The 26,515-nt window shown below is 45.6% G+C and overlaps 1 long non-coding RNA gene and 15 other non-coding genes across 63 annotated transcripts in view; all 16 read left to right on the top strand.

The window, feature by feature from the left end:
* Positions 1-26,515, top strand: part of LOC129013555 (uncharacterized) — a 50,990-nt gene that overhangs the window by 7,135 nt on the left and 17,340 nt on the right. For 13 of the 48 annotated variants that reach the window (XR_010123896.1, XR_008493985.2, XR_010123870.1 and 10 more), the window contains exons 6-23: positions 1,632-1,765; positions 2,718-2,851; positions 3,861-3,992; positions 6,093-6,209; positions 6,903-7,036; positions 8,700-8,833; positions 9,841-9,974; positions 10,973-11,105; positions 12,114-12,247; positions 13,127-13,368; positions 15,058-15,187; positions 17,305-17,445; positions 19,082-19,215; positions 20,784-20,904; positions 22,170-22,281; positions 22,596-22,729; positions 24,264-24,375; positions 25,334-25,442. This is a non-coding gene — a long non-coding RNA (uncharacterized LOC129013555). Of the gene's footprint in view, positions 1-1,631; positions 1,766-2,717; positions 2,852-3,860; positions 3,993-6,092; positions 6,210-6,874; positions 7,037-8,082; positions 8,834-8,878; positions 8,982-9,840; positions 9,975-10,019; positions 10,125-10,972; positions 11,106-12,113; positions 12,248-12,292; positions 12,398-13,126; positions 13,369-13,413; positions 13,513-15,057; positions 15,188-15,235; positions 15,301-15,866; positions 15,993-16,122; positions 16,285-17,304; positions 17,446-19,081; positions 19,216-20,783; positions 20,905-22,169; positions 22,282-22,595; positions 22,730-23,432; positions 23,648-24,263; positions 24,376-25,333; positions 25,661-26,515 lie in introns of all 48 variants that reach the window. The other 35 variants (XR_010123883.1, XR_010123887.1, XR_008493990.2 and 32 more) reach the window with 24 other exon arrangements.
* Positions 1,828-1,919, top strand: LOC129014889 (small nucleolar RNA SNORD116). The gene has a single exon (XR_008494414.1). It is a non-coding gene; the product is annotated as a small nucleolar RNA SNORD116 (small nucleolar RNA).
* LOC129014868 (small nucleolar RNA SNORD116) lies at positions 2,914-3,005 on the top strand. The gene has a single exon (XR_008494393.1). It is a non-coding gene; the product is annotated as a small nucleolar RNA SNORD116 (small nucleolar RNA).
* On the top strand, positions 4,055-4,146 carry LOC129014870 (small nucleolar RNA SNORD116). The gene has a single exon (XR_008494395.1). It is a non-coding gene; the product is annotated as a small nucleolar RNA SNORD116 (small nucleolar RNA).
* LOC129014873 (small nucleolar RNA SNORD116) lies at positions 6,272-6,363 on the top strand. The gene has a single exon (XR_008494398.1). It is a non-coding gene; the product is annotated as a small nucleolar RNA SNORD116 (small nucleolar RNA).
* LOC129014867 (small nucleolar RNA SNORD116) lies at positions 7,097-7,188 on the top strand. Its single transcript, XR_008494392.1, has one exon. It is a non-coding gene; the product is annotated as a small nucleolar RNA SNORD116 (small nucleolar RNA).
* On the top strand, positions 8,894-8,985 carry LOC129014871 (small nucleolar RNA SNORD116). The gene has a single exon (XR_008494396.1). It is a non-coding gene; the product is annotated as a small nucleolar RNA SNORD116 (small nucleolar RNA).
* On the top strand, positions 10,037-10,128 carry LOC129014872 (small nucleolar RNA SNORD116). Its single transcript, XR_008494397.1, has one exon. It is a non-coding gene; the product is annotated as a small nucleolar RNA SNORD116 (small nucleolar RNA).
* Positions 11,168-11,259, top strand: LOC129014874 (small nucleolar RNA SNORD116). Its single transcript, XR_008494399.1, has one exon. It is a non-coding gene; the product is annotated as a small nucleolar RNA SNORD116 (small nucleolar RNA).
* On the top strand, positions 12,310-12,401 carry LOC129014866 (small nucleolar RNA SNORD116). The gene has a single exon (XR_008494391.1). It is a non-coding gene; the product is annotated as a small nucleolar RNA SNORD116 (small nucleolar RNA).
* On the top strand, positions 13,425-13,516 carry LOC129014865 (small nucleolar RNA SNORD116). Its single transcript, XR_008494390.1, has one exon. It is a non-coding gene; the product is annotated as a small nucleolar RNA SNORD116 (small nucleolar RNA).
* Positions 15,253-15,344, top strand: LOC129014877 (small nucleolar RNA SNORD116). Its single transcript, XR_008494402.1, has one exon. It is a non-coding gene; the product is annotated as a small nucleolar RNA SNORD116 (small nucleolar RNA).
* LOC129014876 (small nucleolar RNA SNORD116) lies at positions 17,508-17,599 on the top strand. Its single transcript, XR_008494401.1, has one exon. It is a non-coding gene; the product is annotated as a small nucleolar RNA SNORD116 (small nucleolar RNA).
* On the top strand, positions 21,118-21,209 carry LOC129014892 (small nucleolar RNA SNORD116). Its single transcript, XR_008494415.1, has one exon. It is a non-coding gene; the product is annotated as a small nucleolar RNA SNORD116 (small nucleolar RNA).
* On the top strand, positions 22,950-23,044 carry LOC129014893 (small nucleolar RNA SNORD116). Its single transcript, XR_008494416.1, has one exon. It is a non-coding gene; the product is annotated as a small nucleolar RNA SNORD116 (small nucleolar RNA).
* On the top strand, positions 25,061-25,152 carry LOC129014895 (small nucleolar RNA SNORD116). The gene has a single exon (XR_008494418.1). It is a non-coding gene; the product is annotated as a small nucleolar RNA SNORD116 (small nucleolar RNA).

Raw genomic sequence — 26,515 nt, 5'->3', positions numbered from 1 at the left:
TCTGGGCTTTTTGGACTTCTGTAGCTGAGAGACAGCTTGGTTGAAGGAATTTCCTCTGAGAGGGTGGGGTAAGCACACTGCCAACCTGCAAAACTTGAAGCTGCAGGTGGCACAGGAAGCAGTAGCCAGTAGCCTCCCTGTGCATGGCTGTGTGTGTCCTTGATTCGTAGCTTTTTGGTTCGTCGCCTCCCCGCTTGCACAGGAATACCATTGCTTTCCTTTGGGGAGAGAGCACGTCATTCCTGGACACTTCTTCGGCTTACTTTCATTCTCAGTCGAGGATGTGGGAGTTCCCACGGTATTTGGGTAGCATCAGGGGCAGGCAGCCATGAGGTGGGTGATGAGCTGATTTACTTTCTGCAGAGGAGCCCAGGGAGGGTATCCACATTGAACTCATATGTCCATAGGAGGAAACCCAAGTCCTGTGGTCTCTGCAGTGTACTGGTGGCGGGAAGCGGGGAGAGGGCTGTGCATGCATGTACCAAATGACATTCCATGTGGGTCGTGGAGCAATGACTATGAGCCTCTTTTGGGAGTTGTAGGGTGCCCATGGTCCATTTCATGATGATCTTGGGGTGCCGGGATGGGAATGAGATTGCAAGTCCCTGTGTTCCTGCCACTTCGCAGACTGACTTGGTTTGAGAGGTCTGTGTTCAGGACCCCCTGTGGGATGCTTGTCTGTGTTGGGCATTGGAGCAGATATTGGCCCAGGGTTTCTACTCTTCCATGGTTGTACATACTGCTGAAAGGGCTTGTTGCTCCCTCTGTATTGATGGGGGGAAGTTTTCCTCAGGAGAGCCTGATGCCATTTGCTTCTAAACTGCTCAGGCACTTCAGTGCAGTTGAGGTTAAGAGTGCATCACTTCCCATGTTGTGGTAACATCTACTCAGAAAAGTGACCCGTCAAGGTCTCTGCACTTAAATTCTCCATTGTCTTATGATGTTAGGTTATTTTCAAATTCCTCCTAATTCTTCACAACAGTCGTCTTTGTGAAATAGTCATGAAATTGCATGAGGGCTGTCATCTGCAGGCCAGTGATGGAGAGGTTTTGTACTCTGTGGTCATGTTCACAGGCAAGTGGCTTAAGATGTATGGTGTTCTCAGGGACAGCACCATAGAAGCCCTGTAGGATTCAGCATGTCTGATGCTTTTCTGGGTCCCTGAGCTGCACCTGTGAGGAAGGCCAGAGGTGGAGGTTGATTTGTGATTGAATGTGTTTCTCAATGCAAAGTGTGTGGAAGGAGCCCGTGGTAAAAATGCTTCAAGGCCGAAGGAAAGTTGTTCTTTGTGCTGGAACACTTTTTCCCTGCAGCTCTCCACATTGAAATATCCTCATGGCTGTTGTCTTCTCTGATGGCTAAGAGAAGGGCTTTTGAGTTAGGGGTGGTGAAAGTGTGGTATTGAGAGAATTCTTCACGCTTAGTGTTCTCTAGTTTGATGGTGCCCTTGAAATGCGTGCCTGCCTTATACCTTCATGCCTGGGTATATCTGTGCACACATCCCCAAAGAGAGGTCACCCGTGGGAGGTAGATATAGAATACAACATGGCAGGACAAATGACATGGCCCTTGCAAACTGTGTACCTGCCTGCCTTTCTCAAGCACACCTGTTTTTCCTCTGCACTTCCCAGGTGGTATGGGCATGCAAAGAAAGACAGAGGCTGCAAGGGATGAACTTCATCTTGGGAGATCCCTGGAGATGGCAGGGAACCCATGGACACATGTGGCATGGGCTCCTTCGGGTGCCGGTGGATCCCTTCATATGGTAAGTGTTCATTTCTTAAAAGACCCTAATGTTCTTCCTTTACAGGGATGAATACTGTGCATGGACCAATGATGACTTCCATACATGCATTCCTTGAAAAGCTGAACAAAATGAGTGGGAACTCCGTACTATTGTCTTAGCTGAACTGAGGTCCACCAGGGGCTATAGAGGGACAACTCTCATTTTTTTTTGATGCCTGTTGCATGAAGCATTCGTCCAGGCTTAGGAAGGGATTCCGTTTGGGTGAAGGACAGTCACAGGGGAGTTGAGGCTATGTGCACAGGACTTCTGTCTACAAGGCTGGGGTAGCACACATGCAGTCCGTGGTACTAGGTGAATGTGCAGGTTGCTCGGGGAGAGTTAACCTGTAGCCTGCCTCTGGGTGGCCAAGGTTGTCCTTGACTCCTGGCTCTGGGTTCCCACAACCCCTGGAGGAAGACAAGTAATTGTGCTTGGGAAGAGAGAACAAGGCCATACTTTTGCCTTTTTTTTTTTTCATTCTTGGTTTGAGAACAGTGGAGGTCCAATCGCCTGGCATAGCTTTCATGTTGTGTTCCATGCATTGTGAGTACATGCATATGGCAGGAACACACAGGTTCCCACTGCAAGCTGGGCCCAATAGGCAAGGAGTCTCTAGCTTAACCCCAGCCCAGTGTACGTCAATGGCTTCCTCATTAAAATTGCATGGCCCTGTAGCTTTTGTGAGTGACATTATAGGTGTCGATGTAAGGATGTTGAGAAGGATGCTCAATGTCAGTGCTCTTTAGCATGCTGATGCACTACTACAAGGGCACCTGAGCCCTTGTCCATGAGTTTCTGTGTCCAAAATCAGGTAAAGCCAGAGTTGGGTATCAACCAGATACCCTGCAGGAGACCAGAGGACATGGCCTTTGTGTACTGCACATCTGTCAGATTTTCTCAAGCACACCCGTGTTTCCTCTTCACCTCCCAGGTGGAAGTGATGAATTGGCCAGGCCCACGTTGGTGAGGGACAATCATCATCTCATGTTAACCTCAGAGATGCCAGGAAGCTCCTGGACACACATGGTGTAGGCTTCCTTGGAGGCTGTTGGATCCATCCTGAATGTAAGCAATTCCTTCCCAGTGCACCCTGATTTTCCTCATTTGCAGGGATGGAGATTGTGCGTGGATCGATGATGACTTCCATATATACATTCCTTGGAAAGCTGAACAAAATGAGTGAAAACTCTATACCGTCATCCTCGTCGAACTGAGGTCCAGCACATTACTCCAACAGGGGCTAGACAGAGGGCCAACATTCATTCGTTGACATGGGTTGCACCAAGGGGTCCATCCAGGCTTAGGATGGGGTTTTTTTGGGTGAATGGTAGACACAGGGGAGTAGGATCTCCCATGCACAGGACATTCCTTGTTTGAAGGACTTCTGTGTCCTAGGGCGGGATAACTCACGAGCTGTCTGGAGGACTAGGTGAATGGCAGATTGCATGGGAAGAGTTAACTGGTAGCCTGCCTCTGGTGGCCAAGTTTGTCCTTGAGTCCAAGCTCTGGGTACCGAAGTCCCCCAGAGGAAGACAGATCCTTCTGGTTGCAGGGAGAGCAAAAGGCTACACCTTTGCCATTTGCTGGCTTATTTTGTCTTTGGCTGAGGATGTTGGAGTTGTGTTTACTCAGCATAGCCTCTGTGCCTATGTGCCCATGTTGTATACTGTGCGTTGTGAGGATGTGTATTTGGCATAAACAGGTAGGCTTCCTCTCCAAACTGGGAATGATAGACAACGAGGCTCTGGGTTATCCCAAACCAGATATAGGTCAATGGCTTCCTCTTTAGGGGTGCAGGGCCTTGATTATTTTGTGACTGGCATTGTAGGTGTTGAAACAAGGATATTGAGAAGGATGCTCAACATCAGTGCTCTTTAGCGGGATGATGCATTCTGAGGGCCGCCATCCCCAAGACGAGCATACTTGTGTCCATAAATTTCTGGGTTCACGAACAAGGGAAGCCAGAGACAGGCATATTCCAGATAAACCACAGGGGGAAGATAGCATGGCCCTCGTGACCTGTGCACCTGTCTGCCTTTCTGAAGCATGCTTCTTTATCCTCTGCACTTCGCAGGTAGTGTTCGTGTAAAAGGCAAACCTGTGTCATGAGAGATGATCATCATCTCGTGTGATCCTTGGAGATGGCAGGAAGCCCTGGACATAGACGGTGTGGGCTCCCCCAGAGGCTGTTGGAATCCTCCTGGATGTAAGTGATTCCATTCCAAAGCACCCTGAGTTTCCTCATTTGCAGGGATGGAGATTGTGTGTGGATCGATGATGACTTCCATATATACATTCCTTGGAAAGCTGAACAAAATGAGTGAAAACTCTATACCGTCATCCTCGTCAAACTGAGGTCCAGCACACTGCTCCATCTGGGGCTCAAGAGAGAGGGACAACATCCATTTGTTGACACAGGCTGCACCAAGGCTTGGGATGGGGTCTTTTTCTGGCAAAGGAGAGTAGCTGGGAATTTGGACATTAGTAACTAAGAGACAGCTTGATTGAAGGCAGCCAGGTGTGTCCTCGATTTGTACCTTGGGTCCCTTGACCTCCAGAGGAAGACTATTGCTTCCACATGGGGAGACAGCACAAGGTCATTCCCAGGCACCTCTTTCACTCACTTTCATCCTTGGCATGGGACGTAGGACTTCCCATGGTGTTTGGATAGCATCAGGGGCAGGCAGTCTTCAGGAGGATGGCAATGCTGATTTGCTTTCTGCAGAGGAGCCCAGAGAGGGTATCCACACTGAACTTGTTTGTCCATAGGAGGAAACCCAAACCGCATGGTCCCAGGAGGGTCCTGGTGGTTAGAAGGGGAGAAAGCTGCACATTGCATTTACCACACATTATTTTGTCTGGGTTGTGGAGAGATGACTGTGAGCCTCTTTTGGGTGTTGTAGGGTGCATACAGTTTATTTTATGATGACCTTGGGATGCTGGGATGGGAATGTAATTGCGAATCCACGTGTTCCCACAACTCCACAGACTGACTTGGTTTGGCAGGTTTGTGTTCAGGCCCTCTGTGGAATGCTTGTCTCCATTAAGAATTTGAGATGGGGCTGGGCACGGTGGCTCACGCCTGTAATCCCAGCACTTTGGGAGGCCGAGGCGGGTGGATCACCTGAGGCCAGGAGTTCAAGACCAGCCTGGCTAACATGGCGAAACCCCGTCTCTACTAAAAATACATAAAAAAATTAGCCGGGCACGGTGGTGGGCACCTATAATCCCAGCTACTCGGGAGGTGGAGGCAGGAGAAGTGCTTGAACCCAGGGGGCGGAGGTTGCAGTGAGCCAAGAGCGGGCCACTTCACTCCAGCCTGGGCAAAAAAGCGAAACTCTGTCTCAAAAAAAAAAAAGAATTTGAGATGGTATCAGCCCAGGTCAACATGTAGTGCATACTGCTAGCAAAGGTTGTTTGCTCCCTGTTTCCCTGTGTTGATTTGGGGATGATTTTTTAGGGAAAGGCTGATGTCGTTTGCCTCTGAACTGCTCAGGCACTTCGATGCGGTTGAGGTGCCGGTGATACGTGTGTGAGTTCCCATATCATGGTGACTTCTACTCAGAAAAGCAATCCAGCAAGGTCACTGTGTTTAAATACCTCAGTGTCTCATGATGTTAGACTATTTTTTAAATGCTTCTAATTCTTCACAACAGACTTGTTTGTGAAATAATCATCATGTAGGACAGGGCTAGTGTCCACAGACCAGTGATGGATAGGTTTTGGACTCCGCGGTCATGTTTGCATGCAAGTGCCTTAAGATGTATGGTGTTCTCATCTGCAGCACCTTAGAAGCCCTGTGGGATTCAGTGTGTCTGATGCTTTTCTGGGTCCCTGAGCTGCACCTGTGAGAAAGACCCCGAGGTGGAGGTTGATTTGTGATTGAACATGTTTCTTGAATGCGAAGTGTGTTGACAGATGCTTGCAGTAAAAATGCTTCAAGGCTGAAGGAAAATTGGCCTATGCACAGGAAGAGTTTTTTTTTTCCCCAAAACTCTCCCCATTCAAATATCTCTATGGTCTCTGTCTTCTCTGATGGCCAAAGGAAGGGCTTTTGAGTCGGGGCACCAAATGAGTGGTGTCCAGAGTTCTTCACATTTAGTGCTCTGAAGCTTGCTGGTGCCCTCAAAATGTATGTGTGCCTCAAACCTTCATGCATGGGTACTCCCATGCACACATCCTGAAATGGTATCCCATGGGAAGTAGCGATAGGGTATCCCACAGGGGGTTGAATGGCATGGCCCTTGTGACCTATGTATTTGCCTGCCTTTCTCAAGCACACCCGTGTTGCCTCTGTACTTCCTAGGTGGTGTGGGCATGGAAGGAAGGCCAGTGGAGACAATGGATGATCTTGTTCTTAGCAGATCACTGGATGTGGCAGGGAGTCCTAGGACATGTGTGGTGTGGGCTTCTTCAGGTGCTGGTAAGTATCTATTCCCCAGAACCCCCTAATGTTACTCCCTTGTGGGCGTGAAGACTGTGCGTGGATCGATGATGACTTTCATACATGCATTCCTTGGAAAGCTGAACAAAATGAGTGAAAACTCTATACCGTCATCCTCGTCGAACTGAGGTCCAGCACATTGCTCTTACAGGGGCTGGAGTGAGGGCCAAGTTTCATTTGTTGCTGCAGGTTGCACCAAGGGGTTTGTTCAGTTGTAGGAGGGGCTCCCTTTCTGCAAGGGATAGTCACAGGGTTGTGGGATCTCTCATAAATAGGAAATTGTTTGTTTGAGGGACTTCTCTCTGCAAGGTAACACATACACACTGTCTGTAGGACTATGTGAATGTGAAGGTGGCATGGGAAGACTTAGCCTGTAGCCCGCCTCTGGTGGCCATATTTGTCCTTGAGTCTTAGCTCTGGGTTCCATCATTCCCTTGAGGAAAGACAGATGTTTCTGCTTGGGAAGAGAGCACAAGGCCACACCTTTGCTGTTTTTTCCACTCATTTTCATCATTGTTCAAGGACATTGCAGTTCTGGTTATATCCATAAACAAGGAAGCCAGAGACAGGCAGATAGCAGATACACCATAAGGGGCCAGATGACACGGCCCTCATGACCTGTGAATGTGTCTGCTTTTTTGAAGCACACTCCTGTTTATCTGCACCTCCCAGGTGGTGTTGGCATGAAAGGAAAGGAGGTATCTTCGAGGGATGATCATCTTCTTGTGCGATCCTTGGAGATGCCATGAGGCCCCTGGACACATGTGGTGTGGGCTCCTTTGGAGGCTGTTGTATCCCTTCTGAATGTAAGTGTCCACTTTCCAAAGTCCTGATTTTCCTCATTTTTGGGCATGAATAATGTGCATGGATCGATGATGACTTCCATATATACATTCCTTGGAAAGCTGAACAAAATGAGTGAAAACTCTATACCGTCATCCTCGTCGAACTGAGGTCCAGCATACTGCTCATCAGGGGCTAGAGAGAGGGACAACATCCATTTGTTGACACAGGCTGCATCAATGCTTGGGATGAGATCGTCTTTGGGTGAAGTGGAGTAGCTGGGCATTTTGGACTTGTATGGCTGAGAGACAGCTTGGTTGAAGCACTTCCCTCTGTGTGGCTATGTGTGTCATCGATTCATACCCCTTGGCTCCTGCACTCCCCAGAGGAAGACAGTTACTTTTGCATGGGTCATAGCACAGTGTTGTTCCCAGGCACTTCTTCGGCTCACTTTTATCCTAAGTCGGGGGACATGGGAGTTCCTGTGGTGTATGGGTATCATCAAGGGCAGGCAGTCATGAGGAGGGTGGCAATACTGATTTGCTTCCTGTAGAGGAGCCCAGAGAGGGTATCTACGTTGAACTTTTATGTCCACAGGAGGGGGAAACCCAAGTCCCATGGCTCCTGAAGCATCCTGGCAGTGGAAGGGGAGAGGGCTGTGCATGCGTGTACCACACAGCCTTCTGTCTGGGTCACAGAGCGATAACTGTGAGCCTCTTTCGGGCATTGTAGGGTGCCCATAGTCCATTTCATGATGACCTCAGGGTGCTGGGATGGGAATGTAATTGTGGGTCCACGTGCTCCTGCATCTCTGCAGACTGACTTGGTTTGGAAGGTCTGTGTTCAGGAACCTCTGTGGGATGCTTTTCCTTGGTGCATTTGTTGTGTCTGATGATAAGTGTATGGGTTTCTGTATCCTGGTGACTTCTACTCAGAAATGTGACCCAGCAAGGTCTCTGTGCTTAAATACCTTAGTGGCTCGTGATGTTAGGTTATTTTCAAATTCCTCCTAATTGTGTGTGACAGTTCACACAAGTCATTGTGAAATTGTCTTTGAATTGCATTACAGGGCTAGTGTCCGTAGGCCAGTAATGGATAAGTTTTGGACTCCACAGCCATGTTTACAACCAAGTGCTGTAAGAGGTATGGTGTCCTTAGTCATAGTGCCTTGGAAGCCCTGTAGGATTCAGCATGTCTTATGCTCTTCTGGGTCCCTGAGCTGTACCTTTGAGGAAAACCCTGAGGTAGAGGTTGATTTGTGATTGAGCATGTTTCTCAGTGGGAAGAGTGTCGAAGGAGCCTGGGGTGAAAGTACATCAGGACCAAAGGAAAATTGCCCTTCACTCAAGAAGAGGCTTTCCTTGAACCTGTCCCCACTGAAAGATCCTCATGACCTTCGTCTTCTCTGATGGCCAAGAGCAGGACTTTTGATTCAGAGGTGACAAATGAGTGGTGTTGAGAGAGTTTGTTATGCTTGGTGCTCTGTAGCTGGATGGAGCCCTCAAAATTCTTGTGTGCGTGATAGCTTCATGCCTGGTTACACCCATGCACATGTCCCAATAAGAGGGGCTGCCCGTGGGAAATACATACACGATACACCACAGTGGGATGAATGGTGTGGCCCTTGCAATGTGTGTACCTGCCTGCTGTTCTCAAATACACCTGTTTTTCCTCTGAACTTTCCAGGTGGCCTGGGCATAGAAGGAAGGTCAGTGGCCATGAGGGACAATCTTGGTCTTGGGAGATCCCTGGAAATGATAGGGAGTCCCTTGATATGTGTGGCATGGGCTCCTTCAGGTGCTAGTGGATTCCTTAGGATGGTAAGTGTCCATTTCTCAAAAGCTGCAGATATTCCTTCTCTGCAGGGACAAAGACTGCCTGGATCGATGATGACTTCCATATGTACATTCCTTGGAAAGCTGAACAAAATGAGTGAAAACTCTATACCGTCATCCTCGTCGAACTGAGGTCCAGCACGTTGCTCTTACAGGGGCTAGAGAGAGAGGGACAAATTTCATTTGATGATGCCCATTGCCCCAAGGGGTTCCATCCAGGCTTAGGATGGGGTCTCGTTTGGGCAAAGGAGAATGGCGGGGGAGTGGAGGCTATGTACACAGGAGATTCCTTGTTTGAAGGACTCTATTTGTGAGGCCAGGGTACCACAGGCTGTCCGCAGGAGTAGGTGAATGTGCAGGTTGCCCAGGAAGAGTTAGCCTGTAGCCTGCCTCTGCATGGCAGTTTGTCCTTGGGTCCTGGCTCTGGGTTTCCATATTCCTTGTAGGAGGACAGGTGATTGTGCTTGAGAAGACAGCACAGTGCCATACTTTTGTTGTTTTTCTGTTCATTTCATCATTCATTGAGGACAATGAAGTTGTGGTGAGCAGGCATAACTTTCAGGCCAGCGTGCCCGTGTTGTGTCCCATGCATTGTGAGCACATGCATGTGGCATGAACACGTAGGCTGCCACTCCAAGCTGAGTCTGATAGGCAATGAGACTCTGGCTTATCCTGATCCCGGTGTAGGTCAAAGTCTTCCCATTAGGACTGCATCGCCCCGAGGCTATTGTGAGCTGCATTGCAGGTGTGGAAGCAAGGGTGTTGAGAGGGATGCTCAACATTAGTGCTCTTTAGCGAGATGATGCACTATAAGGGCACCCTGAACCCAGACGTGCATCCCCATGTACATGCATTTCTGTGTCCATAAATAGTTGAAGCCAGAGACAGCCAGATTCCAGATGTATCGCAGGGGGCTAGATGACATGGCCCTTGTCACCTGTGTACCTGTCTGCCTTTCTGAAGCATGCTTGTGTTTCCTCTGCACCTCCCAGGTAGCATTGGCATGGAAGGCAGGCCCATGTTGGTGAGGGACAATTGTTACCTCGTGTGAGCCATAGAGATACCAGGAAGCCCCTGGACACAAATGGCAAAGGCTCCTTTGGAAGTTGTTGGATCCCTTCTGCATGTAAGCAGTTCTTTTCCAGAGCACTCTGATTTTCCTCATTTGCAGGGACAAACACTGTGCGTGGATCAATGATGACTTCCATATATACATTCCTTGGAAAGCTGAACAAAATGAGTGAAAACTCTATACCGTCATCCTCGTCGAACTGAGGTCCAGCACATTACTCCATCAGGGGCTCGACAGAGAGGGCCAACATTCGTTTGTTGATATGGGTTGCACCAAGGGGTCCATCCTGGCTTAGGATGGGGTCCCTTTGGGCAATTGGAAGTCACAGGGAAGTGGGAGCTCCCCTGCACGGGAAATTCCTTGTTTGAAGGACTTCTTTCTCCCTGGGCAGTATAACTCACCTACTGTCTGAAGGACTAGGTGAATGGCAGGTGGCATGGAAAGAATTTGTGGGTAGCCTGCCTCTGCTGGCCAAGTTTGTTCTTGAGTCCAAGCTCTGGATTCCCAGAGGATGACAGATCCCGTGGTTGCGGGGAGAGCGCAAGCCTACACTATTCTCATTTGTTAGCTCGTTTTGTCCTTGGCGGAGGACGTTGTATTTCCAGGCACCCAGCATAGCCTCTTTGCCGCATGCCCATGTCATATCCCATGTGTTATGAGGATTTGTGTATTGCATGATCAGGTGGGCTTCTGCTCCAAGCTGGGGCTGTCAGGCAAGGAGTCTCTGGGTTATTCCAAACCTGATTTAGGTCAGTGGCTTCCTCTTTCGGGATTCATGGCCCCAAGGCTTTTGTGAGCACCATTGCAGGTGTTGTAGCAACAATGTTGAGAGGGATGCCCAACATCAGTGCTCTTTAGTGGGATGGTGCACCTCGAGGGCCCCTGGCCCTGAGATGAGCATCCCTGCATCCATGCATTTCTGTGTCCATGAACAGGGGAGGCCATAGGAAAATAGCAGATGTGTCACAGGGGACTGGATAACATGGCCCTTGTGACGTGTGCAACCTGTCTGCCTTTCTGAAGCACGCCTGTGTTTCCTTTGCACTTCACAGGTGGTGTTGGCATAAAAGGCAGACTCGTATCATGAGGAATGATTGTCATCTTGTATGATTCTTGGAGATGGCAGGAAGCCCCTGGAAACACATGATGTGGACTCTGTCATAGGCTGTTGAAACCCTCCCGAAGGTAAGTGATTTCATTCCAAAGCACCCTGAGTTTCCTCATTTGCAGGGATGAAACCTGTGCGTGGATCGATGATGACTTCCATGTATACATTCCTTGGAAAGCTGAACAAAATGAGTGAAAACTCTATACCGTCATCCTCGTCGAACTGAGGTCCAGCACATTACTCCAACAGGGGCTAGACAGAGAGGGTCAACATCCGTTTGTTGACATGGGTTATACCAAGGCGTCTGTTCAGGCTTAGGATGGGGTCTTTTATGGGTGATGGGGGTCACAGGAGAGTGGTGGCTCCCACGTATAGGAAATTTCTTGTTTGAAGGACTGTCAGTGAGGGTGGGTAACACATGCATTGTCTGCAGGACTAGGTGAGTGTCCATGTGGCCTAACAAGAGTTAGCTGGTAGCCCGCCTCTGGTTGCCAATTTGTTTTTGAGTCTTTGTTCTGGGTTCTTAGGTCCCACGGAGGAAAACAGATCTGTGTGGTTGGGAGGTGGGTACAAGGCCACATCTTTGTCATTTGTTGGCTAACTTTGTCCTTGGTTGAGGACATTAGAGTTTTGGTCACCAGGCATAGCCTATGTGCCTTTGTGCCTGTGATGTATCCCATGTGTTTTGAGGACATGTATTTTGCACTTACAGGTGAGCTCCTGCTCCAAGCTGGTTCTGATACCAAAGGAGTCCCTAGCTTATCCTAAACCCGATGTAGGTTAAAGCCTTCCTCCTTAGGGGTTCAGGGCCGCAAGGCTTTTGTGAGTGGCATTGCAGGCGTTGAAGCAGTGGTGTTGAGAGGGATGGTCAGTGTCAGTGCTCTTTGGCAGGATGGTGTACTGCAGGGGCCCCCAGCCCCTAGACGAGCATCCCTGCATCCATGCTTTTCTGCGTCCATGAACAGGGGAGGCCAGAGACAGGCAGATAGTAGATATATTGCAGGGGACTGGATGACATGGCCCTCATGACCTGCGCACCTGTCTGCCTTTCTGAAGCACACCTGTGTTTCCTCTGCACCTCCCAGGTAGCATTGGCATGGAGGGCAGGCCCATATTGGCGAGGGACAATTGTTACCTCGTGTGAGCCATGGAGACACCAGGAAGCCCCTGGACACAAATGGCAAAGGCTCCTTTGGAAGTTGTTGGATCCCTTCTGAATGTAAGCACTTCTTTCCCAGAGCACTCTGATTTTCCTCATTTGCAGGGACGAACAGTGTGCATGGATCGATGATGACTTCCATATATACATTCCTTGGAAAGCTGAACAAAATGAGTGAAAACTCTATACCGTCATCCTCGTCGAACTGAGGTCCAGCACATTACTCCAACAGGGGCTAGACAGAGAGGGCCAACATCCGTTTGTTGACATGGGTTATACCAAGGCGTCTGTTCAGGCTTAGGATGGGGTCTTTTATGGGTAATGGGGGTCACAGGAGAGTGGTGGCTCCCATGTATAGGAAATTTCTTATTTGAAGGACTTTGTCAGTGAGGATGGGTAACACATGCATTGTCTGCAGGACTAGGTGAATGTCCATGTGGCCTAGCAAGAGTTAGCTGGTAGCCCGCCTCTGGTTGCCAATTTGTTCTTGAGTCCTCATTCTGGTTTCCTAGGTCCCCCGGAAGGAAACAGATCTATCTGGTTGGGAGGAGAATACAAGGCCACATCTTTGTCATTTGTTGGCTTTGTCCTTGGTTGAGGACATTAGAGTTTTGGTCACCAGGCATAGCCTATGTGCCTGTGTGCCCATGTTGTATCCCATGTGTTTGAGGGACATGTACATTGCATGAACAAGTGAGCTCCTGCTCATTGGTTCTGATACCCAAGGAGTCCCTGGCTTATCCTAAACCCAATATAGGTTAAAGCCTTTCTCATTAGGGGCCCAGGGTCCCAAGGCTTTTGTGAGCATCATTGTAGGTATTGAACCAACGATGTTGAGAAGGATGCTAAACATGCTCTTTAGTGGGATGATGTACTCTGAAGGCTCCTGACTCCCAGACGAGCATCCTTGTGTCCATGCATTTCTGTGTTTATGAACAGGTGAGGCCAGAGACAGGCAGACAGCAGGGAGCTGGATGACATGGCCTTTGGAACCTGTGCGCATGCCTGCCTTTCTGATGCACGTCCATGTTTTCTCTGCACCTCCCTGGTGGTGTTGGTATAAAAAGCAGGCTCACATCAGCAAGGGATGATTGTCATCTCATGCGATCCTGGGAGATGGCAGAAGTCCCGGGACACATGGAGTGTGGGCTCTTTCGGAGGCTGTTGGATCCCTCCTGAATGTAAGTGATTCCTTCTTAAAGCATGCTGATTTTCCTCATTTGCAGGGGCAAGGACTGGATCGATGATGACTTCCATATATACATTCCTTGGAAAGCTGAACAAAATGAGTGAAAACTCTATACCGTCATCCTCGTCGAACTGAGGTCCAGCATACTGCTCATCAGGGGCTAGAGAGAGGGACAATGTCCGTTTGTTGACAAGGGCTATGTCAGCACTTGGGATGGGGTCGTCTTTGGTGAAGTGGAGTAGCTGGGCATTTTGGACTTCTGTGGCTGAGAGACAGCTTAGTTGAAGCACTTCCTTCTGCGCGGCTATGTGTGTCCTTGATTCATACTCCTTGGCTCCTGCACTCCCCAGAGGAAGACAGTGGCTTCTGCATGGGGACATAGCACAATGTTGTTCCTGGGCACTTCTTTGATTCACTTTCATCCTCATTTGGGGACGTGGGCGTTCCCATGGTGTTTAGGTAGCATTGAGGGCAGGCAGTCCTCAGGAGGATGTTGATGCTGATTTGCTTTCTCCAGAGGAGCCCAGAGAGGGTATCCATGTTGAACTTGTATGTTCATAGGAGGAAACCAGTCCCATGGCCCCTGAAGGGGGCAGTGGGAAGGGGAGAGGTCTGCATGTACATGTACTGGACAGCATATTCCATGTGGTCGTGGAGTGATGCCTGTGGGCCTCTTTCGGGCATTGTAGGGGGCCCACATTTCATTTCATGATGACCTCGGGGTGCTGGGACAGGAATGTGATTGCGGGTCCACGTGTTTCTGCAACTCCTCAGACTGTGAGATGCTTGTCTCCATTAGGCATTTGAGCTTATATCGGCCCAGGGTTTCTACGCATCGTAGGTTGTGCATACTTTGCCTCTGAACCACTCAGACACCTCGATGCAGTCAACGTGCCCGATGATAAGTGTGTGAGTTCGCATATCCTGGTGATCTCTGCTCGGAAACATGGTCCAGGAAGGTCTCTTTGCTTAAATACCTTAGTGGCTCGTGATGTTGGGTTATTTTCTAATTCCTCCTAATTCTTCCCAGGAGTCTTCTTTGTGAAATAGTTATCTTGTTGTAGGACAGGGCTAGTGTCCACAGGCAGTGATGCATAGGTTTTGCACTGCGCGGCCATGTTCAAAGGCAAGTGCCTTAAAATGTGTGGTGTTCTCAGCCACAGTGCCTTAGAAGCCATGTGGGATTCAGTGTGTCTGGTGGTCCTCTGGATCCCTGAGCTGCACCTGTGAGGAAGACGCTGAGGTAGAGGTTAAGTTGTTATTGAACGTTTTTCTCAATCTGAAAAGTGTTTAAGCAGCCCAGGGTGAAAAGTCTTCAAGGCTGAAGGAAAATTGCCTTTTGTACTGGAAGAGTTTTTCCCCAAAACTCTCCTCATTTAAATAGCCCTGTGGCCTGTGTCTTCTCTGATGACCAAGAGGAGGGCTTTTGAGTCAGTGGTGACAAATGAGTGGTTTTGAGAGAGTTCTTACACTTAGGGCTCTGTAGCTTGATGGTGCCTTCAAAATTAACATGTCTGCTATCTTCATTCCTGGGTAGACCCATACATCCATCCCAAAAGGGGAGTAGCCTGTGGAAAGCACATATGGGATATACCACAGTTAGTCGAGTGGAATGGCCCTTTTGACATGTGTACCTGCCTGCCGTTCTTAAGCACACCCGTTTTTCCTCTGCACTTCCCAGGTATTGTGGCCATGGAAGTAAGGCCAGTGGCTACGAGGGACAGTCTTCATCTTGGGAGATCCCTAGAGAGGGCAGGGAGCCCCTTGACATGTGGAATGTGGTCTCCGTTGGGTGCTGGTGGATCCCACAGGTTGGTAAATGTCCATTTTCCAAAAGCCCCGATGTTCCTTCTTTGCAGGGATAAAGACTGTGCATGGATCGATGATGACCTCAATACATGCATTCCTTGGAAAGCTGAACAAAGTGAGCGAAAACTCTATACCGTCGTCCTCGTTAAACTGAGGTCCAGCACGTGGCTCCAACTGGAGTTAGAGAGAGAGAGACAACTTCTATTTGTTGATGTGGGTTGCACTAAGCCATCCATCCGGGCTTAGTATGGGGTCCACTTTGGATCAAAGGGAGTCACAGGGCAGTAGGTGCTCCTGTGCAGAGGGGATTCCTTATGTGAAGGACTTGTCTCTGTGAGGCTGGGGTAGCATGCACAATGTCTGCAGGACTGGGTGAATGTGCAAGTGGCACAGAAGAGTTAGCCGGTAACCCACCTCTGTGTGGCCAAGTTTGTCCTTGAGTGCTGGCTCTGGGTTCCGTTGTCCCCCAGAGGTAGATAGCTCCTTGTGGTTGGGAAGAGAGCCCAAGGCCACACCTTTGTTGTTCTTTGGCTCATTTTTTTTCATGGCTGAGGACTTTTCAGTGCCCATGGTGTTTTTGTAGCAGCAGTGGAAGTCAGTTGTGAGGAGGTTGGTGATGCTTATTTTCTTTCTGGAGAGTACCCTGTAGATCAGCTCCATTTATGATTTGTGTGTCCCCAGGGAGAAACTGAAATCCCATGGCTGGTGATGGATACTCCAGGTGGGAATGAGAAAGCGCCATACATGTGTTGACTTGGTACCCTAAGATGAGGATGGTCCGCCACATTTACGAGTCTGTTTTGCATGGTGTGTACTGCACATCACAAATGCCATGTTGGCCCTGGGGTGCTGGGAATGGAATATGATCTGATGTCTACATGGGAGTGCCTTTCAGCAGATTGCTTTTGTTTCCTGACAGTCTTTGTTCCATCCCCAGTCACATGTGTTTTTCTCCAGGGAATGTTTTATTGGAGTATATCGGGTTGATATCAGAAAAAAAAAAATGTTGTGGTTATCCCAACATTAAGTGTGGTGATGTAACAGCAGTGTGGATGGTAGCTCAAGTGAACAGCAGCAAAACCAAAATATATTGGTTTACGTAAGTGACCCCATTCTCTCCTATGTATGAAGTCTGGTATCAGTCTCTTTCTGCAATAATCTCAGTGATCTGGAAACTTTTTCAGGAGGTCTTTTTTAGATATTTTATGTCCTTGTGGTTGTACTTGTACTCCTTGCAGTGCTAAGTCTGGGTCATTCTGCTATCCTAGTGCTACTGGAATTTCTGTTGTTTTAGGGGCACTGTCTGGTCATTGTGGATACCTCTCTTGGGGCCCTTTAAGAAGAAGTATGTTAGAGGTCAGTTTTGGGGCCGTGTTGACCTCCTGCCTAAGGTCAAAGGCAGTTTTCTTCCTAAATCTTATTGCAGGATTCACTGCCCAGGGGTTGTGTGACAGGGAGAGCACAAAATTAGGTATCCCATGTGGACTTGTGTCCAATATCAAGGCAGTGTTGGATAATTTTCTATATCCGCAAGGCTCCCACTGGACTCTTTATGTCCAGCAGACATTCACAGGCCAACTTTTCTCTTACACAGGGGTCCTCATTCCTGCCATGTGTAGCTTCCATGGAACCAGCATTCAGGTTTTAAGTGCAAGGATTTCTTTCAAGAGTTTAATTTGTTTCTTTAACACACCGTTTTCTTGTCTATAAATTCTCCTTTCCGTGGTTTGTAGCACAGATGAAATTGCCAGGTCATATTCTACATTTCTGCCCAATCTTGGATTAGTGAGCCTTTGAAATATGTTCCGTGATCACTGGCAATGGTTCTTGGAATACCAGACCTTAGTTACAAGCATTGCAGACCTACAGAGGTTTGTAGTTATTTTTAACTGCATGAAGCAGTGGGTTTGTTTGTATCTTGTCACTCATGGCTGTCAGCAAAACTTAGGTGTTACTAAACCAGACCACACCCACGAATTATAGTGCCTCTGGTTCCTTCTGTAGTAGCCTGTGGGAAGTAGATACAGGATGCACCACAATGGAATGAATGGCATGGCCCTTGAGACCTGTGTACCTGCTTGCCTTTCTCAAGCACACCTGTTTTGCCTCTAATTCCTAGGTGGTGTGGCATGGAAGAAGGCCAGAGGCTGCGATGGATCATCTTTGTCTTGGGAGATTCCTGGAGATGGTGGGGAGCCCCTGGGCACGTGCAGCACATGTGGTGTGGGCTTCTTCAGGTGCTGGTGGATCCCTCAGGATGGTAAATGTCCATTTTCCAAAATCTTCTGATATTCCATCTTTGTAGGTACAAAGACTGTGCATGGATCGATGATGACTTTTATACATGCATTCCTTGGAAAGCTGAACAAAATGAGTGAAAACTCTACACCGTCATCTTCGTTGAACTGAGGTCCAGCACGTTGCTTCAAAAGCGGGTAGATAGAGAGGGAAACTTCCATTTGTTGACGCAGGTTACATTGAGGGGTTTGTCCAGGCTTAGGATGGGGTCCCCTTTGGGCAAAGGGAGTCACAGGGGAGTGCGGCCTCCTGTGCACAGGAGATTCCTTGTGTGAAGGATTTATCTCTGTGAGAGCAGGGTAGCACAGATAACTCTATGCAGGAGCAGGTGGCACAGGAAGAGTTAGCTGGTAGCCTGTCTTTGCACAGCCAGGTTTGACTTGTCCTAGCTTTGCGTTCCCTCATCCCTTAGAGGAAGTCGGTTTCTTCAGAAGACTTAAATTTGTGGAATTTAGTAGAATATTATCCACATAATATGCCTAGCATTCACTGGGAACATCACCCAAGATGGCCAGGCCTCTGGCCATAAACCATAGTAAATAGTAGGGTGTGCATATATCCATTAGGGAGAACCTGAAAGGTCCTTTTTTGGCCCTCCAAGGTGAATGCCTGCACAAGCAAGCAAAGCACGCTATCTGCTTGCATGAGCCCCATGTACCTGGCCTGGCCTGTGCTCCTCACCATGTCTCCCACTTCTGCTGCCCCTTCGCCTTGCCAGGTGGAGTCTGATTTTTGCCCCTGCTGCCACCACAGGCCACCTGGAGCCCCAGCCAGTTTGAGGAAAGTGGCTCTGCTTGATTTTCCTTTTTTCTTTTTTTTTTCCTCTTTTTTCTCCATTTCTGACTTCAGCAGGTGGGACTTGGAGCTTTTGCTTCTGCAGCCACAGAAGACTCCCCAGTGTGGAGGGCTATGGCTGTGGGCTCCCTAAGCATCTCTCTGCAGAGCCCCTCTGTTTTCCATTTTACCCACCATGTCAATAATTTAACACAGTGGCGGAGGAGTTCATGTCTCTTCCTATTTGTCATTACTCTTCTAACTTGCACAGCTGTACTCGGCTACTTGTCAGAATAAGAGAAAAAGCAGTGGAACCAGGAGGATCCTACAAGAAATATTCCATTTCATTTTTGTTTGTGTATATACCTTTCCTGTTTAAATGTGGACTTTGATTTGATATGCTTCCAGTGCAGATACAGATCCCATATGTAAGAGAGTATGGAGTTGCATGGAAAGAAGACTTGTCATTTTCCTGTACTGTTAGTGTTCTAATATATCTTCGTGGTTTTTGCCTCTTCTGGCTTTAGAAGATACACCAACATGGTTTGCAACATAGCCTCTTCTTATTTTAGTAAGGGACCAAATGTGCATGTCAGTAACAGGTGTTACCTTGAATTGGGATCAGTGCTTGTGTGACTATATTCAGTGATGTCATTTTCTGTCACACTCAAGTCACAAAATATTTAACCACTTATTTTTTTAATCTCTGGAGGAATAATCCAAAAGATTGTACTGGTAAAGCCAGAACAATTTCCAGTTATGCTAATTATTTGTATAATACTTAGTTGGATTTATCTGTGGTTTGTTGGCTTATTTTCCTGTAGCTTTTCAAGGTTTTTCTGTGAGTTCTGTTAAAGAGTCTGAAAACGGAGCGTAGAAGACAAGCTTCGATTTCCAGGATGGTTGTGTTTTCCAGGGAGGCGAAGGTAAACCATTGGCGCAGCCCTGCCTCCCACAGGTAATTCCGGGTGCAGTGTTTCATATCTAGATTAGGACTTCTATCCTACCATACTTCTTTGTGGGCAGGTATTTTTGGGGATAAAATTCTTGTTTTCAGCTGTGTAGATGTCTTGCACATACTCTTGTGATGGTTCGATTTTTCCATTGTGTTCAGCACGTTTCAGTGAGCAAGATATGGGATTTAATTTCCAATATAAAATCCGTGACTGCTGGCCGGGCACAGTGGCTCATGCCTGTAATCCCAGCACTTTGGGAGGCCAAGGTGGGCAGATCACGAGGTCAAGAGATCAAGATCATCCTGGCCAACATGGCAAAACCCCATCTCTACTAAAAATACAGAAATTAGCCATGCATGGTGTTGTGTGCCTGTAGTCCCAGTTACTCAGGAGGCTGAGGCAAGAGAATCCCCTGATCTTGGGAGGTGGAGGTTGCAGTGAGCTAAGATCACGTCACTGTATTCCAGCCTGGGCAATGGAGACTCTGGCTCAAAAAAAAAAAAAGAATGTTATAATTATTTTCAGCCTCATGTCTCCGTGTCACACACAGGTCCAGGAAGCTGTGTTTTTTTTTTTTTTTTTTTTTTTTTTTTTTTTTTTTTTTTCAGAGTATTTTCTTTCTTGTCCAGATTAGCTAAATTTGATTGTTCTATGCTAAATTCACTTAATCACTACTCTATTATTTTTGAATTTTTTAGTTCCATTTTTTCACTTGGTTCTTTTTTTTAAAAAAACTTCTACTACCTTTCTGAGATTTCTACTTTTTTACTTTTTTCAAGAAGCTTTATAATTACTTGCTAAAGCATTTTTACCGTGACTGTTTTTAACTTCTTCAGATAACCACATTTGGTTAATCTTGAGGTTGGCTTGGTTAGCTGTCTTTTCTCATCCTGCTTCTGATTTTCCTTCTAATTGTGATTTTTCCGGTTCTTGATAGATGGGTGATGTTTTAGTTTATCCTGCATTTTTTTTTTCCTTTTTAAGTTAGGGGCATCTGAATCTATTCAAATGTTTTATTTTAGCAGGCATGTGCCCTGTTTAGGTTTAATTTGAATGTCCTGTCCTACTTTTGTAGGCCATGTTTTCGCAGGCAATCTTGCTATCAGAGCTGGGGGGATGCTGTTTTGATCACTTAGTTTATCTGATGTTGCTGGGCCTCCAACTGGTGCTGACTGGTACTTCCTGAGATTGCTAAGGTTTTTCTGTACTCTGAGATGCCGGGTATCTCTGTGTAAGGGGAGGAGACTCTGGACCACAGGAATGAAGAGACCATCTTAGGTCAGGCAGCTCAATCATATGCGATAACCTGGGTCAACCAGCCAGTAGCCTCATGAAGTATGGGAGGGGATTCTCCAGTGTCAGCATTCAAAGACATGAGTTTTTACTTCTCATTTTCTTTTAAGTGAAATAATCACATGGAAATTAAAGAATAAATATCTTATATGAAATATATGAAACTTACATGAAATATAAGAATGTGAGAAGGCCTACAGCGTGGGGATCCCCAGGCCATTTGAACAATGAATGTCTGTGTTACACATTTTTGCTCACTTTTTCTGTATTCTTGTAGTTCATCGTGGAACCAGCACAGATTTTCATATGAAAGTTATATTTTTTTTTAACCTCAAAAAGTGACAGAATGGAGTGTATCATGAAAAAGTCTGACATCAAAACCTCAAAATGTGATATTGGTAAGCATTTTGTCCTGAGAATACCAGCATTTCCTCTTAGGGGATGACACTGCAGTGACCATGTGACCCTGGCTGTGCTAGTCAGCCTGGGCTGGTCATTGACTATGATGCTGGTCTCCATGTGATTGATTGGGTCAGTGCCTCCAAAGGTGTCAGCTGTGTGCTGTGTCTGCCACATATCTTGGGCTCAAGGTCCCTTTTATAAATGTGCCTGGATCGATGATGACTTTTAAATGGATCTCATCGGAATCTGAACAAAATGAGTGACCAAATCACTTCTGTGCCACTTCTGTGAGCTGAGGTCCAGCACAGGGGCCATGCCAGACAAACACATGGAGGGTGTTCGGTTTGTTCAGCACTGGTACTAAAACGGCCTGTGGAATTAGAGAGCTAACCAGCTGACATACAGTACAGGAAATTACTGGACAGTTACCTACCGATATGTGGTTGGGGGTAAGTTGGAGACTCTTCAAATGCTTGGCTGGTAGCATGTGTACACTACAGTGACCAGACACTGGGGAGCCAGCACAGGAGTTATAGGATTTATAGGAAATTATTGTGTGAACCCACAAGCCATTCAGACATTTGTGTGAGCACCCAGAATATTCTGGTTGATGATTTGTTGCTTGATGGCAAAGAGATGTCAGCATTCAAAGACATCATGAGTTTTTACTTCTCCTTTTCTTTTAAGTGAAATAATTGCACAGAAATTAAAGAATAAATGTCTTATATGAAGTATATGAAACTTATATGAAATATAAGATATTTATTTGTATCATATAAGATATAAATATCTCATGAAATCTTATAGTATATTTTCATTTGATTGCCAACCCAGTCACTAGGACTGAAACAGTTGTTTCTTTTTCGTTTTCCCATCAACCGAGCAAGCTATTTAATACATGTTTCAGTGCTGGTTTCAACTACATGTTGCAGCAAACATTTTTAGAAGTGATATTTCAAATTCTTGGGTTTTCACATGGATTTCATTGTCTTCTTTCATATGTCCTCCATGTGTGACCACTGTATTAATTAAAAGTTGTAATAAATGATTTTGAAGTGTATGTGCTGGAGGAACTTTGGGACAAATGTTTTAGAAAACATTATTTCCATACAATTTGGATCAAAGATGTGAGCATAATTGTTCTTGTTACACAAATGGTCCATTGAGTGTCTAATGTGAATTCTTATAACTGCTTATAACAAAGTAGTCCATTAAGCAAATTTTGTTTCACAACTTTCCTAATTTCCCCTGTACTCTGTAGATTGGGTGAGATAGAATTCCATGGAATTTCATTGCCAAACCAGTGAAGTGCTAATTTTGACATTTGTACCAGCTAACGTAGCTGTGAAGAAACACACCAATACGCTTCTAAGGTAACATTCAATTTTTAGTGAATTTATTTTTGTGAGTTATTTTTATTCTTTTAAGTAATCAAGAATTTAGGTTCACAAAGAATTGGTTAATACTAACAGTTTCAGACATTAATATTCTGATGAGCTGAGGCATCAATCTCCTTTTTATAAAGATTTTGTTCTTTTCTCTACTTTGAATAACATGAAATGTCCAACAGGAGTTATATGTTAGTGTATATTCCATGTATGTTAATAGTGAAACATCCTGTATTATGCAAGGCTAAAAATTGTCCATGTATACTTCTCAGATTCGTATACATACTCTCTTCCTACAGGACAACATAGACCAAGATCTAGGTTTCATATGGATGAATTTATTCTTCCCTTCGAGGCAAGACAAGAAGGAAAGAAAGTATTGGGAATAATGCTGCCCTCCCATCCTCAAGGGCCAGTGGGAACTCTAATATTGGTAAGCCTTTTGTCCTGGGAATACCAGCATTTCCTCTTAGGGAATCATAACACTCTGGTAACCGTGAGACTCTGGCTATGCTAGTCTGCCAGGGGCTGGTCAATGACTGTGATCCTGGTCTCCATGATTGAATAGTGTGGGTCAGTGTGTCCCAGAGTGACAGATGTGCTCAGTGTCTGCCACATATCTCAGACTCAAGGTCCCGTTTATAAATGTGCCTGGATCGATGATGACTATAAAAAAATGGATCTCATCGGAATCTGAACAAAATGAGTGACCAAATCATTTCTGTGCCACTTCTGTGAGCTGAGGTCCAGCACTGGGACCATACCAGGCAAACATGAGGAGGGAGTTTACAGGGACTAGGGTATTGGAAAACTAACCTACCCATATATATTAGAGCAAATGAATTGTTCTCAGGTCTGTAAATATCTAGCTGTGGTTTGACATAGCAACTCTCTTTGTACTTGCTTGGCAGCATTTATAGAAACAGCTGGTAGACCCTGGGGAACCAGGACATAGTGAGATTCATGGGACGTTATTGCACCTACTCTTGAGCCGTTCACACATTTGAGCTCGCAGAATTTTCTGGTCTCTTGAGGGTAATGAGATGGTCAACATCCAAATGAGTCTCTTGAGGGTAATGAGATGGTCAACATCCAAATCCAAAGATACTAATGAGATTTCACTTTTTTTTTTTGAGATGGAGTCTCATTCTGTTGCCCAGGCAGGAGTGCAGTGGCATAATCTCGGCTCACTGCAACCTCCACCTCCTGGATTCAAGAGATTCTCCCACCTCAGCATCCTGAGTAGCTGGGATTACAGACGTCCGCCACCACGCCTGGCTAATTTTTGTATTTGTAGTAGAGATGGAGTTTCACCATATTGGCCAAGCTGGTCTCGAACTCCCAACCTCAGGTGATCCACCCACCGCAGCCTTCCAAAGTGTTGGGATTACAGGCGTGAGCCACTGTGCCCGGCCTTATTTTTTATTTTCAATTAAGTGAAACAATTACATGGAAATTGGAAAAAAAAAAAAAAAAAGGTACTCTAAGAAGACTACTCTAGTGTATTTTAATTTTCTTGCCAATTCAGCCACTAGGATTGTGTCATTTGTTTTTTTAATTTTAGTTTTTCGTATCAAAAAGCAAACCACTGTTTATATTTGAGTGCTGGTTTCAACTGTATGCTGCCTCAAATAAACTTAGATTATATTATAAATTCTTTTTTACATAGATTTCATTGGCTATATTCGTATATCCTCAAAGGTTCCCATTGTGTTTGAAGAGATATCCTAATTGTAATAAATGCTTTTGATTGGTGATGCCAGGGAAGCTTTGAGACTAATGTCTCAGATTTTTTTAAAAAAAAGTTTATATTCTGTAGTGATCAAAGATGTAAGAATAATTTTTCTTGTCATTCACTGGATAGTCCAGTAAGTGTCTAGTGTGAATTCTTATATTCACTTGTAACTAAACATTCCATTTGGCAAATTTTGTTTCATAACTTCCCTAATTTCCTCTACACTTTGTAGATTGGGTGAGATGCAATTCCATGGAGTTTTACTGCTGAACCAGTGAGGAGCTAATTTTGTCATTTGTACCAGTTAACTAATTTGGGAGGAAACAGAACAACACACTCCTGAGGTAGTATGCAATTTTTAGTAAATTTATTTTTATTATTTTTAAAACTGTCAGTGATTTGGTTTGGTGAACAATTGGTTAATACAGACAATGTTAGGAATTATTAATCGGATGCTCAGTTTCCTTTATTTTTAAGATTTTTTTCTTCTCTGTACTTTGGATAACATTTAAAACATTTCTAAGAATTATAGATTAGTATATGTTCTATGCTGATAAATAATGAAACCTTTTGTCTTATACAAATTTTTAAAAAATGGAGGTGTGTGTGCATGTGTATATATATAAATATATATGCATATATATATATATATATATAAAATCTCTTCTCATAAGATGATGCAGACTAAAACTACATTTTACATTTTGTATGCCTAAGTTTATTGTTTCCTTGTGTCGTAATATGATGGAAAGTAATGGGAATAATTCTGCTTCCTGTCCTTAGGGACCAGTAGGAATTTTCCCATGATAAGCATTTTGTCCTTAAAATACTGACATCATGTTAAGAGATCATGACACGCCAATGACCATGAGACCCTGCCTATGCTAGTCAGCCAGGGGGCTGACCATTGATAGTGATGCTGGTCTCCATGATTAAATAGTGTGGGTCAGCATGTCCCAGGGTGACAGAGAGCTGTGATCAGTGTCTGTCACATATCTCAGACTCAAGGTTCCTTTTAAAAATGTGCCTGGATCGATGATGACTTAAAGATTGATCTAATTTAAATCTGAACAAAATGAGTGACCAAAACACTTCTGTACCACTTCTGTGAGCTGAGGTCCAGCACAGAGACCACTCCAGTCAAACATGTGTTGCCTGGCGTTGCAACTAGTTGGTCAGTTAAAAGCAACCACAGGGACTGGGGTTAAAAGCAACCACAGGGACTGGGGTATTTGAAAACCACTTGAGTGCGTTTATTAGAGGAAATGAATTTTACATTTGTGTATAAAAATTCAATTGTAGGGTAAAATGGAAACTCTGAGAGTTTGGTTGGCAGCGTCTATATACCATAGAAACAGAGCCTGGGAAGCAGAACAGTGAGACCCAAGAGAAATGTTCCTGCCTATACTTGGTCTGTTCTCACATTTGCCTGAACTACTGATTGACCTTTTGAGGGTGATGAGATGGTCAAAATCCAAGGATATGATGAGTTTTTACTTCTCATTTTCTTTTTTTTTTATTGTTATACTTTAAGTTTTGGAGTACATGTGCAGAACGTGCAGTTTTGTTACATTGGTATACACGTGCCATGGTGGTTTGCTGCACCCATCAACCCATCATCTACATTAGGTATTTCTCCTAATGCTATCCGTCCCCTAGCCCCTGACCCCCTGACAGGCCCTGGTGTGTGATGTTCCCCTTCCTGTGTCCATGTGTTCTCATTGTTCAACTCCCACTTATGAGTGAGAACATGTGGTGTTTGGTTTTCTGTTAACATGTTAGTTTGCTGAAAATGATGGTTTCCAGTTTCATTCATGTCCCTGCAAAGGACATGAACTCATCCTTTTTTATGGCTGCATAGTATTCCATGGTGTATATGTGCCACATTTTCTTTATCCAGTCTATCATTGATGGACATTTGGGTTGGTTCCAAGTCTTTGCTATTGTGAATAGTGCCGCAATAAACATATGTGTGCATGTGTCTTTATAGTAGCATGATTTATGATCCTTTAGGTATATACCCAGTAATGGGATTGCTGAATCAAATGGTATTTCCAGTTCTAGATCCTAGAGGAATTGCCACACTGTCTTCCACAATGGTTGAACTAATTTACACTCCCACCAACAGTGTAAAAGTGTTCCTATTTCTCCACATCCTCTCCAGCATTTGTTGTTTCCTGACTTTTTTAATGATCGCCATTCTAACTGGCATGAGATGGTATCTCATTGTGGTTTTGATACACATTTCCATAATAACCAGTGATGATGAGCCTTTTTTCATGTTTGTTGGCTGCATAAATGTTTTCTTTTGTTTTACTTCTCATTTTCTTAAAGTGAAACAATTTCCTGTGGTATCTTCCAAGTATATTTTAATCAGTTGCCAACCCAGCTGCTAAGATTGAACTGTTTCTTTTGTTCTCTTTTTTTTTCTATTAATTTAGCAAACAATTTCATATATAGTTTGCTATCCTTCTCCATGGGGCC

The sequence above is a fragment of the Pongo pygmaeus genome, chromosome 16 (assembly GCF_028885625.2).
Source record: "Pongo pygmaeus isolate AG05252 chromosome 16, NHGRI_mPonPyg2-v2.0_pri, whole genome shotgun sequence".
Classification (NCBI taxonomy): Eukaryota; Metazoa; Chordata; class Mammalia; order Primates; family Hominidae; genus Pongo; species Pongo pygmaeus.
Note: the sequence above shows the minus strand (reverse complement) of the source record. Positions and strands in the feature narration are given on the sequence as shown.